At 43.2% G+C, this 19,581-nt stretch overlaps 1 long non-coding RNA gene across 1 annotated transcript in view; it reads right to left on the bottom strand.

The window, feature by feature from the left end:
• Positions 1-345: 345 nt before the first annotated feature.
• Positions 346-19,581, bottom strand: part of LOC124798559 — a 410,560-nt gene continuing 391,324 nt past the window's right edge. Inside the window, exon 2 of the long non-coding RNA XR_007016956.1 lies at positions 346-733. This is a non-coding gene — a long non-coding RNA (uncharacterized LOC124798559). The remainder of the gene's footprint in view (positions 734-19,581) is intronic.

Below are 19,581 nucleotides of genomic sequence, written 5' to 3' on the forward strand. Positions count from 1 at the left end.
ACCACAGATATCATAGAATACATGCGCCACAGCGTTTCTGAATTTCTTGTTTCTGAAGGCACATTGGATTAAAAGAGTACGTGTACACAGAAAGAATGTCGTATGTTTTTTGATGTGTCTCTTGCGATATAAATAGCTTAGAATGGTTATTTATTTTTTCCTGACACTAATATGAGGCACTGACATCAGACTTGCTAGTTTTGACTGTCTATCGACACTGGACGGAGATTCTCTCACAATTTTAAAGGAAAATTTGGTACTCTTAAGCCAGCAGTGCAGCTTTGTATTAGATGCACATTTTTGAGTAGGTAAACAATTGCATACCTTGATTCACCTTTAACAAAATACTTTTATAAATAGATGAAATATATTTAGCAATACTAACGAATTCTCGGAAGCTCGTTACATAACTTCTGCCAGCACGATCCCTGAGATCGTAGACTGGATTGTCGTACACATGCGACTCTTCCTTTAATGTCCATTTATCTTTTGTGGAATAAAATCTTTCGTCACCTCTTTCCAACAATAGATCAGTCACTGTCGAAAGTATGTTGGGCAAACTGCGACACAGCGCACTTCAAACGATTCATGTACATTGGCTGCTTTTGGATGTCCAACGATGAGAACCGCCGGCCTCACAGGTGGACGTGTCGCTCCATCTCGCTGCTGTTGTTCTGTGACGTCATGTTGCCCACGTCCTCGTCTCCGTCGTGATGATGGTGGTGATGGACCACTGCAAAACACGAGAAAAACATTACAATAAGGCTAAAACGAAATTACGTGAAGCTTGATTTGTGGTAAACTCCTGTTAAACGTTATGTAAGACCAAAACTTATTGAAAGATAAAAATGCTTTCTTGAGAGGAGTCGCCAATGGATCTTTTCTGATTATGTGGAAATAGCTCTGTTACGTTTTCGATCCTGAGAATCTTACTTGTTGTCATTAAATTAATTAACTAATTAATTATAAAAATGCGCTTCAGAATGACTTCTGCAACCTGTAACAAAATCATTAGGTGCGCCAGTTGCAGGAATGCTTAATGTAAATAAACAAAGCGCTTATTCCTACTGAATTTATTTAATTTAGATCACAGTTAAATTGTCCGTAGTTACCCTTTGAAAACATAGGCTGAAACATCTTCTCATGAAACAAAATTCAGAAGAAAGCAAGTGATACGTATATAACAGCAATGATAATCTCAGCGTCACATTCTTGTGTGTTAGATACAATACTGTGACGAAAAGAACATTGATGGGCAAACCGTTATGAGAGTGATGTAGCACATATGATTACCAGGCAGCGTACAGATGGCCATTCATACACTCGTGTAATGATATCGGCTAATGTCTTGAGGTATTTCACAGCACTGCTTGGACCACAGCGTGTTTTCACAGTAAATCTCTCTTATACAGTCAATGCGCAGGCGTCCTACCAAGTTCGCCGTATAGGTGCCGTTCAATTTGATTGGTCAATTCAAATTCTTCGTTAATCTTTAGTCACGCTCACTTTTCTCGCGCCAAAGAAGCACACGCAGGCAATGCCTATACTAAACAAAGTCATGAGTAATATTTAGCTTTGCCGATATATCTCGAAAGTTACAAACCCCATGTCATGTTCACTCTTAAATATTGTCCGGTGTATGAGTAACTGACCGATGCCTCCGTTATGGAGGAGCCCAGCAAAATTTGCCTTCGGCGCGTACAGCTGGGGGAGGTTCGGCCGCTACGCTATCGCCCGACGAGAGGCCTTCCCGTCCTCACACCTGTAATACCTCGTTAGAATCATTTCAACGTTGCACACTTACCATGTATAGCACTCTCAATAGTCTGTTTTATATTTCTACTCTTTGTGTGGGTCTAAAATGTTTTATATTTGCTGCTTCCTCCTTTGACAATTTAACCTTTATGAACGCTTTGGCAGACGATCAAACAAATTGTCACGTCTCCTGACAAAGTGTTTTCACGGATTCCTTCCTTCCTCACTTAATTTGCCACTTTTCCGCCCTATAATTTGAAACATCTGTCTAAACGGTTACATTGTACACTTCGAGGAACATTTTTCTCTATTAGACTCGACAAAAGGAAAAAAAAGCTTCAACCATGTATATCAGCGAAATGAGAAAGACACGTTGATCGTCAACGAAAATGATGTATTTTATTGCAGCCAAGAAATGCGTCTATACGATAATGAACGATTTAAAAAGAGACAAATTATACGGTTGCAAGTTAGTATAATGCAAGTGGAAAGTGGCAAGAATGTAAATCCTGCTGTAGTACTTGCTACCTCCAATGAATCAAATGGCATATTCCAGTAGGACAATGCAAGGCGCCACACTTTACACCACAAATGGATCCTTGGCTGCCTGACTGATTCTCTGAGTAGTCAGGCAGAGCGTATCTGGGGCGATTTCACAGCAAGCACCAGCCAGCATTGTTCACGAAATGGCACAATATAGTATGTGTCCGTTATGGAGGCCGTTTGCTTCCATGCCACCACGAATCCTGTTCTTGTCCATGGGGATCACGTGTCAAACGATATACACCAGCTCGGAATGGAATGAAGGTTTCTTCATTTAATGCTCGTTATTCAACGAACATCTCCACACAGTTTGATGAATATCGCACTTTTGATCCATACTCCTACACTTCTCATTTTCGTCAAACTTTTTAAGTATTATATTAACATAATCAAAAACGATTCACATACAGGGGTTAGACAAATATATGGAAACACCGCGAGAAATGCATGCTTCAAAATAAAGGTACATGCTAGCCAATCTGGTGGGTTGCCCTGTTGAATTTGACAAAGAGCAAGACCTAAGCAATGCCCGCAATACGTTGCAACTGTCAGCCGTGGTCAGAACAGTTATCAGTGTAGTTGTCAGTGCATTTTGTCAGGGCTAAGTGAATTCGTACGCAGACAAATTGTTGGTGCTCGTATGCTGGGTGCTAAAGTAACCACGGTAGCCAAAGTATTTGGTGTTTCAAGAGACAATGTATCAAAGATTAACACTGCATTCAGAGCAAGCGGAGAAACATCATTTGCTACGTTACAAAGTGGACGAAAGTGTGTACTGAGTGATCGTCACAAACTGTCACTGAAGAGGATTATGACGAAAAATGAATGACAGCTGCAAATGTCTTTGCAGAACTGAATGTCGCAGTCGCGAACACTGTCGGCATTACACACGAAGCGAGCTCCAGAAGCAGGGAATTCGATTCAAGCTGGAATTCAGGAACCACTCATCAGTGGTGCGAATCCACATAACGGGAAAACGTCGTGCCGAAGCCATAAAAGATGGACTATGGAGCAACTGGAGACGTTCATTTGGTCGAGTAAGTATTGTTTCACTGTTTTCAACTTCTGGCCAACTTCTTGAATATGGCGGGATTTCGGTGATTATTTGGGTAGCCCTATCGTGGTATTCCACGAGACCCATGGTTACGCTGCAAGGCCACATTACTACCAAGAATTATGTGACCATTTTGGCTCATCCATACAATTTTGCAGGACGACTGGTATTTCCTTAAAAACCATGCAGGACCTGTATTTATCCATTCGGAGACGACTGGAAACTGTTTTGAATGCCAACGGTTTTTATACGCCATATTAGGTATGGTATTGTGTAGCATTTGTGGCGTTCCTGCAATTTTCTCCACCTCCTTTATATTGCCAGTAAAAAGGCGCCCCTATTTTCAATGAGGAAGTATCTAATTTTTGAAAACTCACCGACATGACCCATATACACTGTAAGACAAAAACGACGTACCACGGATGAATTATCCGAATGGGACGGAAATCGGTTGATGTGATGTAAATGCACAGACTAAAAAATTAAAACTTCTCCTTGCCGCGCGGGATTAGCCGAGCGGTCTCAGGCGCTGCAGTCATGGACTGTGCGGCTGGTTCCCGGCGGGCGTTCGAGTCCTCCCTCGGGTATGGATGTGTGTGTTTGTCCTTAGGATAATTTAGCTAAAGTAGTGTGTAAGCTTAGGGAGTGATGACCTTAGCAGTTAAGTCCCATAAGACTTCACACACACTTGAACTTGAAACTTCTCCTGACGCATGTCCAGATCGTCCGCTCATAGTAACCTCTCAAAACTCTGACATCTCTCTCCCCACATGCACCACTGCTGACCGCTCACCTCCAACTGCCCAACGCTACGCGCTGTTCACATCCAACTGCCCAAAGCTACACTAAAGGTTTTTATGTTGGTAACGCCACGTAGTTCAAAAATGTTCAGATGTGTGTGAAATCCAATGGGACTTAACTGCTAAGGTCATCCGTCCCTAAGCTTACACACTAATTAATCTAAATTATCCTAAGGACAAACACACACACCCATGCCCAAGGGAGGACTCGAACCACCGCCGGGACCAGCCGCGCCACGTAGTGCTCTGCATGAAAATCGCTGACTGCGCTGTGTTCAGTCTGTGGCTGGTTGGACTCATTGTTGGAATATTCGCTAGTGTAGTGTTGGGCAGTTGGATGCGAACAGCCCGTAGCGTTGGGCACAGTGTTGCCAATTTAGCGACTTTGTCGCTAGAAATGGCGACTTTTGCCTTCGTCTTAGCGACAAAAAAAACTTTTTAGCGACAAAAATTATTTAGCGACTTATCTGGCGACTTTTGGAGTACTGACGACTTTTGAAGTACAAATCAAAACTATTTTGGGCCAGTGTTTTCATTAACAAAACTAAGATTTTAACCATAGAATAGGTACTACACTAAATTTGTTCTTGATTTACTAAGTTAAATTAAGTTCTTAGCAGATCATGTAGCATTGTTCAGCATTTAGTAAACCTGAATGTTGGAACTGCGTACATAGTAAGAAAACCTTGACTATAGAACAATTCATTATTCATTACCCACTAGCCTGTTATCGTCGATAACGTATCGATCTATAATTCCCCAACTTTTGAACTCCCTTTATTTTTCCAATTGACAAATAACATACGTAATATTAAGTATAATAAAATACATTTCTGTCCAGCAACCTCTAATTTTTCGAAATGTTAACTCGCAGTTAAATTATTACCACATGCACAGTGGTAGCGCAAGAACAATTCGGTGGGGGTATCTCAGACATTATTACGTTTTTAACAATGAACAATAAGACTGGTATCGAGTTACCGAGTGAGTTGATTGTTTCATGACCTCTAGTTCGCCTGAGTTTTAATGTATTTTCAGTGATTATAAATTGGTGAAACTTATGTTGTGGTGGCTTACATAATGGATTTACCGCAGAAGAAGAAGCAGTACGCTCAAAAATATCGGGATGCGTGGGAAGCAGAACCTGAATTCAATGGGTGGCTGAAACCAGCCGTTGGAGACTTATCCAAGGCAAGATGTCAAGTATGTGCAACAGAGTTTTATGCTAAATTGTGTGATATTAGAAAGCATTCGAGAACTATTAAGCATAATCAAAAAATTGATTAAAAAAAACACAAACCACCTTACCTGTGAAAATTGTCCCGAAAACTACAGTTAGAATAGCAAGCAGAGCGGAAGGCGCCCTTTCTTTATTTATTGCTGAACATTGTTCTATTTTAGCTGTAGATGATTTAGAAATACTGTGCAAGAAGGTGTTTTCCGGTGATGAGGGCGCTAAAAGCATGCAATTATACCGTACAAAGTGCACTAATATTATAACTGAATTTTGGCTCCCTATTTTACACAATCATTGGTTGAAGATATAGGTAATCAAAAATACAGTGTACTAATAGATGAATACACAGATGTATCAATATCTAAAATGCTAGGTATCGTTATACGGTACTGTAGTGTAAACAACCAAACCATTAGATCAGCATTTCTCAAAATTGCTGTAGTAGAAACTGCAGATGCAAGAAATCTGGCTGCTGTTCTTGTGAATTCTTTGAAAGATCTCAAACTTCCAATCGCTAATATGGTAGGGATTGGCACAGATAATGCTTCTGCAATGGTTGGAATAAACAATGGGCTTTTCGAACAACTCAAGAGAGAATATGGTTTGAAGCATTTGGTATTGATCCGTTGCATTTGTCACTCTCTTCAGCTTGCAGTTTCGCACGCCTCAGTGAATACCATACCTAGAAACATAGAGTTTCTTGTGCGGGAAACCTACAATTGGTTCTCCATTTCACCCAAAAGACAAGAGGAATATAAAAATGTTTATGAGACAGTAAATTGTGGAAAACAGCCACTAAAAATTTTGAAGGTCTGTCCAACACGTTGGCTCTCAATTGAACCAGCAATACGAAGAATTCTGGAGCAGTGGGAAGAACTAAAGCTAGATTTTTCACTTGCCATGGTTCAAGACAATTGTTACACCGTCGATCTTTTGTACAAGATGTATTGTGACGACTCAAATCATCTTTACATGTTTTACCTCAAACATGCTTTAAAAAACGTACAAATAGCAATAAAAGCTTTTGAAGGAGAAGACAATGACCCCACTAAATTACTAGATACACTTGTATTTCTCATGCAGTCACTCAGACAAAACATAATTTTTCCAACTGTTGATTTGTTGACAAAAACAGTTCCAAGCGAATGTATGTACGCAAATCCGAACCTTGCCTTTATGTTTGAACAGAAACAGAGTCAAGTCTGCCGGCCGGGGTGGCCGAGCGGTTCTAGGCGCTACAGTCCGGGACCGCGCAACCGTTACGGTCGCAGGTTCGAATCCTGCCTCGGGCATGGATGTGTGTGATGTCCTTAGGTTAGTTAGGTTCAAGTAGTTCTAAGTTCTAGGGGACTGATGACCTCAGAAGTTAAGTCCCATAGTGCTCAGAGCCATTTTTTAGAGTCAAGTCTGTCTCAAGAAAATAAAGTTTATTTGAAGAAGAGATGCATTCAGTTTAGTCTGAAACTCATAAAAGAAATTCAACAAAGACTGCCAAGCAACGTTACGATCCTGAAAAAAATGTCAATGCTGAATGTTGAAGAAACACTAAAAGTGAATAAAAATATTGCTGTAGCAGATGTAGCCAAAGAATTGGGTTTTAGTGGAGATTTCATAGATGGTATGCTGCAAGAATGGCATAATATCAACTTCATTGAGTGGAATAACACTACTAACATTGTTCGATTTTGGAGTGAGGTTTTGCAGTTAAATGCCACAGGGGAGAATCCTTTTTCTTTGATTTCACAGCTAGCAATGACTGTTCTATGCCTACCGCATTCAAATGCAGAAGTGGAAAGAATATTCAGTTCTATGAACATTATAAAAACCAAACAACTTAACAGATTATCGTTAAACACAATTAACGCTTTGATCATATTGAGAGACCAGCTGAAGAAACAAAATGCAGATTGAGCATCTTTTGACATATCGTCAGACGTATTGGAGCTTATTGGAACGAACAAAAGTTACTCTTTTGCGACAAAACCAGTCGAACTGCAACATCATCTTTAGAGCGACGTTCAACTCTCTACATCAACTACAGTTCTCTCAGAGTGTGAAACAGAAGAGTCATTCGATCTTCTGAGTGACGCCGATGAATAGCTCACATACCAGTATCTATATATTTTGTAACCTAATTTGAGTTCTTGCTCTCTTTTGTTACAAATATAGTTGTATATTTCTAGTATATTTGACTACTGTGATTGGAACAACAATTTATGTGTTGCATCAATTACGATAACATGTTTAATTAAACGTTAGCGTATTTTATATGTATGTTGTTGCAAGCGATGCGTCATTTAAATACGACAATATAGCAATTACGTATGAGACAATTTTTATTAATATTTTATAACCCCCCCCCCCCCCCCCTCCCACTGGCTTATTGCACCATTCACAGCACGAAATTTCCGGTACACCCCTAGTAAAATCAGTTTTAGCGACTTTCTAGCGACTTTTGATATTGAATCTAGCGACTCGGGTTTTTTAGAGTTGGCAACACTGGTTGGGCAGTTGGAGGTGAGCCGCCAGCAGTGGTGGATGTGGGGAGAGAGATGCCAGAGTTTTGAGAGGCTACTATGAGCAGACGACCTGGACGTGTGTCCGTCAGAAAAAGGAAATTTGTAAGACTGGATGTCATGAACTGATTATATATTATGACTTTTGAAGACATTAAGGTAAATACATTGTTTGTTTTCTATCAAAATCTTTTATTTGCTAACTATGCTTATCAGCAGTTAGTGCCTTCAGTAGTTAGAATATTTTATTTAGCTGACTGTATTGCCGCTCGGTGTGTTGCAGTAGTTCGAGTAACGAAGATTTTTGTGAAGTAAGTGATTTATGAATGGTATAAGTTATTGTTAGTCGGGGCCATTCTTTTGAAGGGATTACTGAAAGTCAGATTGCGTTGCGCTAAAAATATTGTGTGTCAGTTGAGTGCTGATCAGAATAATTAAAGAGAGAGCCGTCTGAGTACGTTCAGTTTTGCTCAGCTGTTTGAAAATTGAATAACGTAGAAGTTTACCAGCACACTCGTTCTTTACAAACAAAGGGGAGGTTTCGAAATGATACAATTTCAGGGAAAAAGCTTCATAAATTGAGCAAGTCAGTAACGCTTTGGTCCACTTCTGGTCTTCTGCAAGCAGCTATTCGGCTTTTCATTAATTCATAGAGTTGTTGGACGTCCTCCTAGGGGATATCGTGCCAAATTCTGTACAAAATCCTGAGCTGGTTGGAGAGCCCCTTCCCATAACGCTCCAAACGTTCTCAGTTGGTAAGGGATCCGGCGACCTTGCTGGCCGAAGTACGGTTTAGCAAGGACGAATGCAAACAGCAGAAACTCTCTCCGTGTGCGGAAAGGCATTATCTTGCTGAAATGTAAGCCAAGGGTCGCTTGCCATGAAGGGCAACAAAACGGGGCGTAGAATATCGAGGCGTACCGCGGTGATGTAAGGTGCAGGGATGACAACCAAAGTGGTCCCGCTATAAAACGAAATGCCACCTCACACAGTCACTCCTGGTTATCGGTCAGTATGGAGGGCCACAGTCAGGTTGGTATCCCACCCCTGTCTGGGACGTCTCCAGACAAGTATTCGCTGGTCAGTGGGACTCATTTAAAGCGGAGACCATTACTAAAGACAATAATACTGCAGTCAATAATGTTCCAGACCGAATGTGCCCAACACCACCGCAAACGGGCTTGTTGGTGTACAGAGGTCAATGGTAGTCGGGGCAAGTGGCGCTATGAGCGTCTATTAATGTTCGTTGTGGTCAGTGAAGCACTTCGGATCCATGATAATGACTAATCAGGGGGTCTGAGTGGCTATCTGACGGTTGGTCACTCCTCAAGTTCCGTCGTTTTTCTTTCTTGACGCTGTGTCAGCCATCTACATCTACATATATACTCCGCTAGCCACCAAGCGGTGTGTGTTGGAGGGCACAATTCGCGCCAAAGTCACATTCCCCCCCCCCCCTCCCCCCCACTCCGTTCCACTCGCGGATCGCGCGAGGGAAAAACGATTGTCTGAACGCCTCAGAACGAGCTCTAATTTCCCTTATCTTTGAATGGTGATCATTGCGCGATTTGAAAGTTGGTGGTAATAATATATGCTCTACATCCCCGGCGGAGATCGTATTTCGGAATTTAGTGAGCAGCCCCTTCCGTTTAGGGCGTCGTCCAGCTGCGAGTGTGTCCCACTTCAAACTTTCTATGAGATTTGTAACGCTCTCGCGATGGCTAAATGTACCAGTCACGAATCTTGCCGCTCTTCTTTGGACCTTCTCAATCTCTTGAATCAGACCCAACTGGTAAAACTCTAATACTGAATGAACTAACATACTGTAAGCAATTTCCTTTGTTGAAGGACTGCATCGCTTCAGGATTCCACCAATAAACCGCAATCTGCAGTTCGCCTTACGCGTTACTTGTGTAATCTGATCATTCCATTTCAGATCATTTCGAAAAGTTACACCCAGATACTTGACGGATGTTACCGTTTCCAAAGACTGGGCATTTATTTTGTACTCGTACATTAATGGGGATTTTCCTCTTGTTATACGCAGTAGGTTACACTTACTAATACTGAAAGATTACTGCCAGTCATTACAATACGCATATATTTTCTGCAAATCCACATTGATTCGTTCACAACTATTGTGTGATACTACTTTCTCGTAGACTACAGCACCATCGGCAAACAGTCTAATGCCGCTGTCAATACCATCAACCAGAACGTTTATGTAAATCGTAAAAAGCAGTGGACCTATTACGCTGCCCTGGGGCACATCTGAAGTTACGCTTGTTTCTGTTGGAGTCACCCTCCGTTCAGGACGACATACTGCTCTCTGTCTGTTAGAATACTTTCTATCCAAGCGCATATGTCATCGGATAGACCCTAAGCTCGCACTATTTGGAGCAAGCGACAGTGCGGAACTGAGTCGAACGCCCTTCGAAAGTCGAGAAATATGGCATCAACCTGGGAGCCGGTACCTAGAGCCTGTTGTATATCATGCACAAAGAGGGCCACATGTGTCTCGCATGGCCGCTGTTTCTTAAAACCGTGCTGGTTTCTGCAGATGAGCTTGTCAGGGTCTAGAAAGATCATTATGTCTGAACACAAAATATGTTCCATGATTCTACAACAAATCGATGTCAGTGAAATTGGCCAGTAATTATGTGCATCCGATTTTCTCGCTTTTAATAGATTGCTATGGTCTGGGCCTTCTTACAGTCCCGAGGAACTTTTCGCTGTTCCAATGATCTCTGATAGATTATGGATAAGAATGGTGCTTTATTTGTAGCCACCCATTCCCGCAAACATCGTTGAAAAATGGCATAGCCCCTATTCAGATACCGAACGATTTGCCGATTACTCCAACCGCATTGTCGGAGCCTATCTACATTTTCTCTCTCAACTGACAGTTGGGTTTATGGTTCACGCGTCAGTCTGCGAGCCATAGTTACTGGTCAGCTGAGTATGAAATTTACAAAGTTTTTATGCCCTGGTATCAACATATCCCCTGCTTGCTACCCCTGCCAGCTGCACAATGAAATTCCACTGCAGCGTTACACATTTATCTGACGGCTGAAAAAAAATTTCAATTTTGCATTTACCGTCAGTACCTGTATGAATACCAATTTCTGACCAATTTGCACTTTGTTTGAGTATGTAAATCTCTGAGTGTGGAGGTCGCGACACATTCCTCTTCATACTTCTTCAGTAGTTCACATTTCGATTCTTCTGCTAGGATCTTCTTCAGGACTCCAGTGGCGTCCCAGTATTTCTGAACATTGTCGATACACAGGGTCGCGTTCAGTTACAAAAGGATATTTCTCTCCCGCTTTTCCGGAGAAGAGGAGTTGACGGATAAAACTCTTCAGACTGCTATTGATAGTTTGTCGTCGTTGGGTAAATATTGGAAGCAGGTACTGAAAGACAGAGTGAATCCAAAATATTATTGTTTTTGTGCTGCCTCTATTGTTTCCTGATAGCTGTTTATTTTCCTCGCTCGCCGTTGCTGTGTGTTTACTCCCGTGATAGCGGGTAACCATGAAGACTGAAAGCCTGTAGCCATCATCTCTAGTGAAACTGTTCTCATTCTTCGACATTGCCACTGCTTCACGTACTTTCTTTCTATAAATATCACTTTATCAGGCTAGGATTCGTATGTTCGTAAAATCTATAACCTGGTCACATTCTTCTCTGGGCTAAGCTACGCTGATTTTACCTTTTATCTTAAGTTGTGTGGCGTTAGTGTCCTTTCACGAGTTCTTTCACTGTCCTCACAGAACTGCCGAGGCATACTTTGCCACAGCCACGCGTCACTTCTTATACTCCGCAGTGTGGAGGTTGTCAATTACGTTTGTTGTAGGTCGGAACAAGTCCTATGATGTGTTGACCAATATTATTAAAAGGCTGGCCCGGTTAATGATTCACGATGCACATCTCAGTTGTAGGTTGCCTATGTAACATCTTCCAGGGGCAAATTTGATTTTCAATATTTCAGTATATCAGAATCTAGTCGTTAAGAAGTATAATCTTATGAAAGGTTTAACACCGTAAGATAGTTTTACAAGGGGAATTTGAAAAGTCCGTGCAAAGTCCGAGAGATGGTACCACCGGCGAGTATCGAGGTCATGTTTAGTTCGTAGCATCTTTGGAAAGAACTCACACCAAGTTTCCATTTCTTTGTGTTTGGCATTCGTGTGAATCAAGGAAGTCGAGTGATTGTCAAAAACTGGACGAAAAACAATTTCATGTGGTGATTAAACATTACTTTATGAAAGGCAAAACGCCTCAGGAGACTAAAGAGAAGCTTGATAAACATTACGATGACTCTGCACCTTCGATTAGAACGGTTTACAAGTGGTTTCAAAATTTTCGGAGTGGCCACATGGCTGCTGAACGTTCTGGACGCCCAGTGGACGTTACGACTCCAGAAATCATTGATAAAATCCATGATATGGTGATGGATGACGGAAGAGTTCAGGTTCATGAGATTGCTAGTGCTGTCGGTATCTTGAATAAACGGGCACATAATATTTTGCATGAATATTTGGACATGAGAAAGCTCTCCGCAAGATGGGTTTCGCGATAGCTCACGCTTGATCAAAAACGGAATCGTGTGAAGTGCTGCAAGGATGGTTTGCAGCTGTTCAGGACGAATCCGCAGGTCTTTAAGCGTCGTTTTGTCACTGTGGATGAAATATGAATACATTACTATATCCCTGAGATCAAAGAACAGTCTAACCAATGGGTTACCAAGGCAGAAACTGCCCCAAAAAAGGCGAAGACCATTCTTCTGCCCGGAAAGTTTATGGCGACTGTCTTTTGAGATTCGCAAGGGATAATCATCATCGACTATCTGGAAAAGGGTAAAACTATTACAGGCGGATATTATTCATCGTTACTGGACCATCTGAAAACCAAGCTGCAAGAAAAACGCCGGCGACTGGACCGCAAAAGAGTCCTTTTCCATCACGGCAATGCACCAGCACACACCTCAGCAGTCGTGGTCGCAAAATTAATGGAAATAGGATTCCAACTCGTTTCACATGCCCCCTATTGTCCAGACGTGGCTCCCTCGGACTACCATTTGTTCCCCAATTTTAAGAAATGGCTGGCGGGACAAAGATTTTATTCAGACGAGGAGGTGATTGCAGCAACTAATAGCTATTTTGCAGACTTGGACAATTCCTATTATTCGGAAGGGCTCAGCAAATTAGAACAGCGTTGGACGAAGTGTGTAAGTCTAAATGGAGACTATGCCGAAAAATAAAAAGGGGCTACCCCAAACACGTAAGTAGTTTTTATTTTTGCACGGACTTTTCAAACGCACCTCGTACATCGAGGAACTGTGTGTGTGTCTTGAGGAAGCCTAACTCACGGCGCGCAAATTACCGAGACTGTGTATCCAGAACTGAATAAGAGCGCTTAGTGGCTTTTAACCACCGTTAAACGTAGTTCCAAATTTTTTCTTGTTTACATCCTTAATATCAAATATTTAACACTACCCCTCATCCAGAAGTTTGGAGCTGTTTTGTACCTGAAAGACAGGTTCCTTAAAGAATCGGAGATTCAGTGGTCTTTCGCAAGGAAACAAAGCTCTGATTGCAAAATCTTACTGTCACTGATGTGGAGCACACACGTAGAGTGCTGACAGCGGTGTGCTTCTGGGCTGGATGGTAGTGCGAATCTGTGTTTAGATACCTAAGCTATAACAAAAAGTATCAGCTTTTCCAAGCCCGATAATTGTCTGCCACTGCGATGCATAAGTTAGAAATTTCGCTCAAAGGTGCCTCCAACCCTCTTCTGTGATGGTGCAAAAGCGTGGCACGTTGCGACGTGACACTCGGTCTAGTGATGCCTGAAGCAGCAATGTGTCGACGCATGCCAAAAAGAAAGACCTCTGCTCTGGATTTCATGTGATGTGTAGGTGTGCTTATGATATCACATTGCCAGCAAATTTCATCACAATTCTGCCCAACACCATTGTGAAAGTGTCACGCGATTGGAAGGTCGTCCCACCCATTCTTACCCAAATTTCACCTCCTGTTTTAACGCCTCTGCGATGGGGATCAGAACCGCATACCCTGCGTAGGTGGCCGACGTAAAAATTTCAGACACGCCGCCACTCGGAGGTGGCATAAAGCTCGTCAATGAAACCAACCCTTCCCTTGGGGGGGACTGATTCCCACGCATTTCGCGTTCGAAAACGACAGTTCGCAGAGCAATAGCAACAGGACGATGTTATTGACAATGTTTGACATTGCTCAGAACCCCTGAACGATTCAGCCCTACGCTAAGGATATTGCGGGACTGCAACCGTTTCGACACTTATTAGGTGGTGGCGTCTGTCCTCCGGCTCTAGAGCAGCCGCAAGGCACCACTCAGCTGGATAGGTCTCGAAGTCTGTGAGAGGTACATTTTCAAGGTGCTCAACCGAGGTATGTGGGCAGAACACGTCAATGCTGCAGCCCTCTGTCCCTCAGGAGGGCGCGAAACAGTAGCGCTGAAAAAACAAACACGGCCTTTTCTACTTCGCATCAGGTCGAATGGTTTTGAACGGTCTCTAGGGGTGTCCATCACGTCCTCCAGAGCAAAACCTGCGGTCCCACTATATTTCAAAGCGGTCGGATCGCGTTCAATGTGGTCGCAGCCCCACGATGTCCTCAGAGTAGGATCGAACCGACCAGGGAAGGGAGGGGGAGGACAACAGCGTCTAACGCTGTCAAGAACATCGTCCCACTGCTCATTGCACTGCGAACTGTCGTTTTCGAATGCGAAATGCGTGGGAATTAGTGCCCCAAGCGAAGGGATCTTTTCCTTGATGCCTTTACGCACCTCCTGAGGGCTTCTCGTGTCGATTATGAGTGGCGGTAAGTCCGAAATGTTTCCCTCGGCCACAAATAAAAGAAAAATGATTTCAGCGCTGGTTGTAGCGGTTGTCACCCCCATGCAGAGGCCTCAAGAGGGGTGAAATGTGGGTACGAGTTGGTGTGACGGCCTTCCCATAGTTTGATACGCCCACGACAGCATTAGGAGAATTGCAGTGAAATTTGCTGCCACTCTGGCGTCACTGACCCACCTTACACCTCACATCAATTCTTGAGACGAAGCTTTTTTCCGCATGTATCGACACCTTGCAATTTAAGCGTCGCCGAGCCTTAGGGTGACGTTAAAGGCCGCCACGCTTTTGTACATTACAGGGGAAGGTTATAGGCACCCTTGATACAAATTTCAAACTTACGCGTCAAACGGTAAACAACTACGGAGTTTCGAAAAAGTCATAGATTTATTTCGTTTTGCGGTGTATTGATGCTGGTTAAGTCCCTAAAATGTATGTGCCCTAGAGTAGTCTCCAAATACGATGAAGCTAATAAATTAGTAACCGCAGAGTATTGACAGATCTGTAGATCAATACATTTAAAAGCGGGAAGTGAACCTCATCAATGTTTCATATAAAAAGTAACTCACGAAATTTGATAAAAGCATATTTGGGCCATCTGCCAGTGCACAGCAATGGCTTAACCATTCATTTTCGTCATATATAAGCCAACCAAATGTAGAAAACGTATGGTTGATCCACTGACGTACACTGTCTTTCTCCTGTGAAGTTGACTGTAATACACTACAGGCCATTAAAATTGCTACACCAGAAGAAATGCAGACGATAAACGGGTATTTATTGGTCAAATATATTATACTAGAACTGACATGTGATTTCATTTACACGAAATTTGGGTGCATAGATCCTGAGAAATTTGTACCCAGAACAACCACCTCTGGCCGTAATAACGGCCTTGATACGCTACACCAGAAGAAATGCAGATGATAAACGGGTATTTATTGGTCAAATATATTATACTAGAACTGACATGTGATTTCATTTACACGAAATTTGGGTGGATAGATCCTGAGAAATTAGTACCCAGAACAACCACCTCTGGCCGTAATAACGGCCTTGATACGCCTGGACATTGCGTCAAACAGAGCTTGGATGGCGTGTACAGGTACAGCTGCCCATGCAGCTTGAACACGATACCATAGTTCATCAAGAGTATTTATTGGTCAAATATATTATACTAGAACTGACATGTGATTTCATTTACACGAAATTTGGGTGCATAGATCCTGAGAAATTAGTACCCAGAACAACCACCTCTGGCCGTAATAACGGCCTTGATACGCCTGGACATTGCGTCAAACAGAGCTTGGATGGCGTGTACAGGTACAGCTGCCCATGCAGCTTCAACACGATATCATAGTTCATCAAGAGTAGTGACTGGCGTATTGTGGCGAGCCAGTTGCTCGGCCACCATTGACCAGACGTTTTCAATTGGTGAGAGATCTGGAGAATGAGCTGGCCAGGGCAGCAGCCGAACATTTTCTGTACCCAGAAAGGCCAGTACAGGACCTGCAACATGCGGTCGTCCACTGTTCAAAGTGCCGTCAATGCGAACAAGAGGTGACCGAGACGTGTAACCAATGGCACCACATAACGTCTCGCCGGGTGATACGCCAGTATGGCGTTGACGAATACACGCCTCCATTGTGCGTTCACTGCGATGTCGCCAAACACGACATCATTATGCTGTAAACAGAACCTGGACTCGTCCGAAAAAATTACGTTTTGCCATTGGTGCACCCAGGTTCGTCGTTGAGTACACCATCGCACGCGCTCTTGTCTGTGATGCAGCGTGAAGGGTAACCGCAGCCATAGTCTCCGAGCTGATAGTCCATGCTGCTGTAAACGTCGTCGAACTGTTCGTGCAGATGGTTGTTGTCTTGCAAACGTCCCCATCTGTTGACTCAGGGATCGAGACGTGGCTGCACGATCCGTTACAGCCATGCGGATAAGATGCCTGTCATCTCGACTGCTAGTGATACGAGGCCGTTGGGATCCAACACGGCGTTCCGTACTACCCTCCTGAACCCACCGATTCCATATTCTGCTAACAGTCATTGGATCTCGACCAACGCGAGCAGCAATGTCGCGACACGATAAACAGTAATCGCGATAGGCTACAATCCGACCTTTATCAAAGTCGGAAACGTGATGGTACGCATTTCTCCTCCTTACACGAGGCATCACAACAACGTTTCACCAGGCAACGCTGGTCAACTGCTGTTTGTGTATGAGAAATCGGTTGGAAACTTTCCTCGTGTCAGCACGTTGTAGGTGTCGCCACCGGCGCCTACCTTGTGTGCATGCTCTGAAAAGCTAATCATTTGCATATCACATCATCTTCTTCCTGTCGGTTAAATTTCGTGTCTGTAGCAAGTCATCTTCGTGGTGTAGCAATTTTAATGGCCAGTAGTGTATTTGAAATCGGTGTAGAATAAACATACAAACGCATATGCTTTTTTTTCAAATTATCTAACAGCTGTAGACAGTCACCTACGAAAAGCTCTATTAACTCAAAAAAGTGAGTATGCAATCACAGGTACGTTACATTATGCGATGTCCATGGCTTGCTGCATATGTAGAAATAAAAATAACGTTACGACTGTGCTGCAAAATTTTCTAATACTGGTTCTCCCCTAACGTCTCCGGACTGCCTCTAGAGCTGGGGCCAACCATTCAGTCATTTATTTCAGTGGCAGTAACGGTTCAAAAGAGGACTGCTCGATGCCCGTAGCGATCCCGCGGCCGGAAGATTGACGGCAGATTATTCTGGGCGCGGTCTTTTGCTGCCGCTTGTGCCAGAGGTCGCCCCTATTTTCCGTGCGACTGGCAGGCGCAGAGGCGGGACCCACCCAAACAAATTAACGGCGTTGGCGCCGATGAATGGCGCCAAACGGCGGAGGGTCGATCGGCGCTTCTGAAAAGGCCGGCCCAGCCGATAAAACGGGTCGCTTTATATATATAGGTATATAATACAGGGCGGCGACGGCAGCAGCTCCATGTCTAAATCCGGGACACACACACACACACACACACACACACACACACACACACACAGAGAGAGAGAGAGAGAGAGAGAGAGAGAGAGAGGGAGGGAGGTGTCGACAGGTGTCCGGCGGCACTTTGCGGGGTGCATCCTCTCTCTCTCTCACTCTCTCTCTCTCACACACACACGACGATACACAGACACACACACTGAGACAGAGAGAGAGAGAGAGAGAGAGAGAGAGAGGTGTCGACATGTGTCCGATGGCACTTTGCGGGGTGCATCCTCTCTCTCTCACTCTCTCTCTCTCTCTCTCACACACACACACACACACACACACACACACACACACACAAAGATACACAGACACACACACTGGATGGATCATTGTCCGGCACATCCCAAGCTGCAGTCTACCTGCTGTTAATCATACTGCCTATTCTCTCCTCTTAAGAAAACACTGTATTTAATAACGTGTTGTGGTGTTACATGTGTATCTTCTCCGCCTTAGCGACGACTGGTAAACGTATGTAATTTTATGTTTCGGATTACCTGTATTAGCTTTATTTCGTTGCATTATTTCTTTTTCAGTTGCGTGGACTGTTTGGGTGATACTGACTACGTGGTACCGCCTTTCTCAGAAGGCGCGGCGTTTTGCAATGACGGTCACCCGTGTTTTAGCCGAAAGCGAGCGACCAAGATAAGATAGGAGTCGCATTGTCAAGAGCCTCGTTGCGCTTATTACAAGAAATAGAAAAAAAGACAAACGTCCAGCGTTGCATTTAACTCTGCAACTGATGTAATGAAAATTTTCAGTTGTTCTCCCACGGTCAATGGAAGTATGCTTCAAATAACAGTCGAGAGTTAATATTACGTCGATAATTACCGCTTTATTTCCTTGCAGTTATAACCAAATAAAACGAGTTTTTCGCACCATACGCGTTTCGCCTTTATTATCCGAAGGGCAGCTTCTGTAGCCTGAAATATGGGGTGTCATGCTCAAAAGTATGCAAAAGACATGAATTGCGTTCCGCCTACTTTAAATGCAACCCACATAACTTAACTTTCTTGCAGATCCTCTAAACTCGTTTCGGTACGGATGTTTTACTATATCTACATCTACGTGGATACTCTGCAAATCACATTTAAATGCCTGGCAGAGGGTTTATCGATTCACCTTCACAATTCCAATCTCGTATAGCGCGGAAAGAATGAACACCTATGTCTTTCCGTATGAGCTCTGATTTCCCTTATTTTTTCGTGGTGATCGTTCCTCCATATTTAAGTCGGTGTCAGCAAAATATTTTCGCATTCCGAGGAGAAAGTCGGTGATTGGAATTTCGTGATAAGATTCCGTCGCAACGAAAAACGCCTTTCTTTTAATGATGTCCAGCCCAAATCCTGTATCATTCTGTGACGCTCTCTCCTATATTTCGCGATAACACAAAACGTGGTGCCTTTCTTTGAACTTTTTCGATGTACTCCGTCAGTCCTATGTGGTAAGGATCCCACACCGCGCAGCGGTATTCTAAAAGAGGACGGACAAACGTAGTGTAGGCAGTCTCCTTAGTAGATCTGTTACATTTTCTAAGTGTCCTGCCAATAAAACGCAGTCTTTGGTTAACCTTTCCCACAACACTTTCTATGTGTTCCTTCCAATTTAAGTTGTTCGTAATTGTAATACCTAGGTACTTAGTTGAATTTACGGCTTTTAGATTAGACTGATTTATCGTGTAACCGAGGTATAACGAGTTTCTTTTAGCACTCATGTGGATGACCTCACACTTTTCGTTATTTAGGG

Source organism: Schistocerca piceifrons, chromosome 5 (assembly GCF_021461385.2).
Source record: "Schistocerca piceifrons isolate TAMUIC-IGC-003096 chromosome 5, iqSchPice1.1, whole genome shotgun sequence".
NCBI lineage: Eukaryota > Metazoa > Arthropoda > Insecta > Orthoptera > Acrididae > Schistocerca > Schistocerca piceifrons.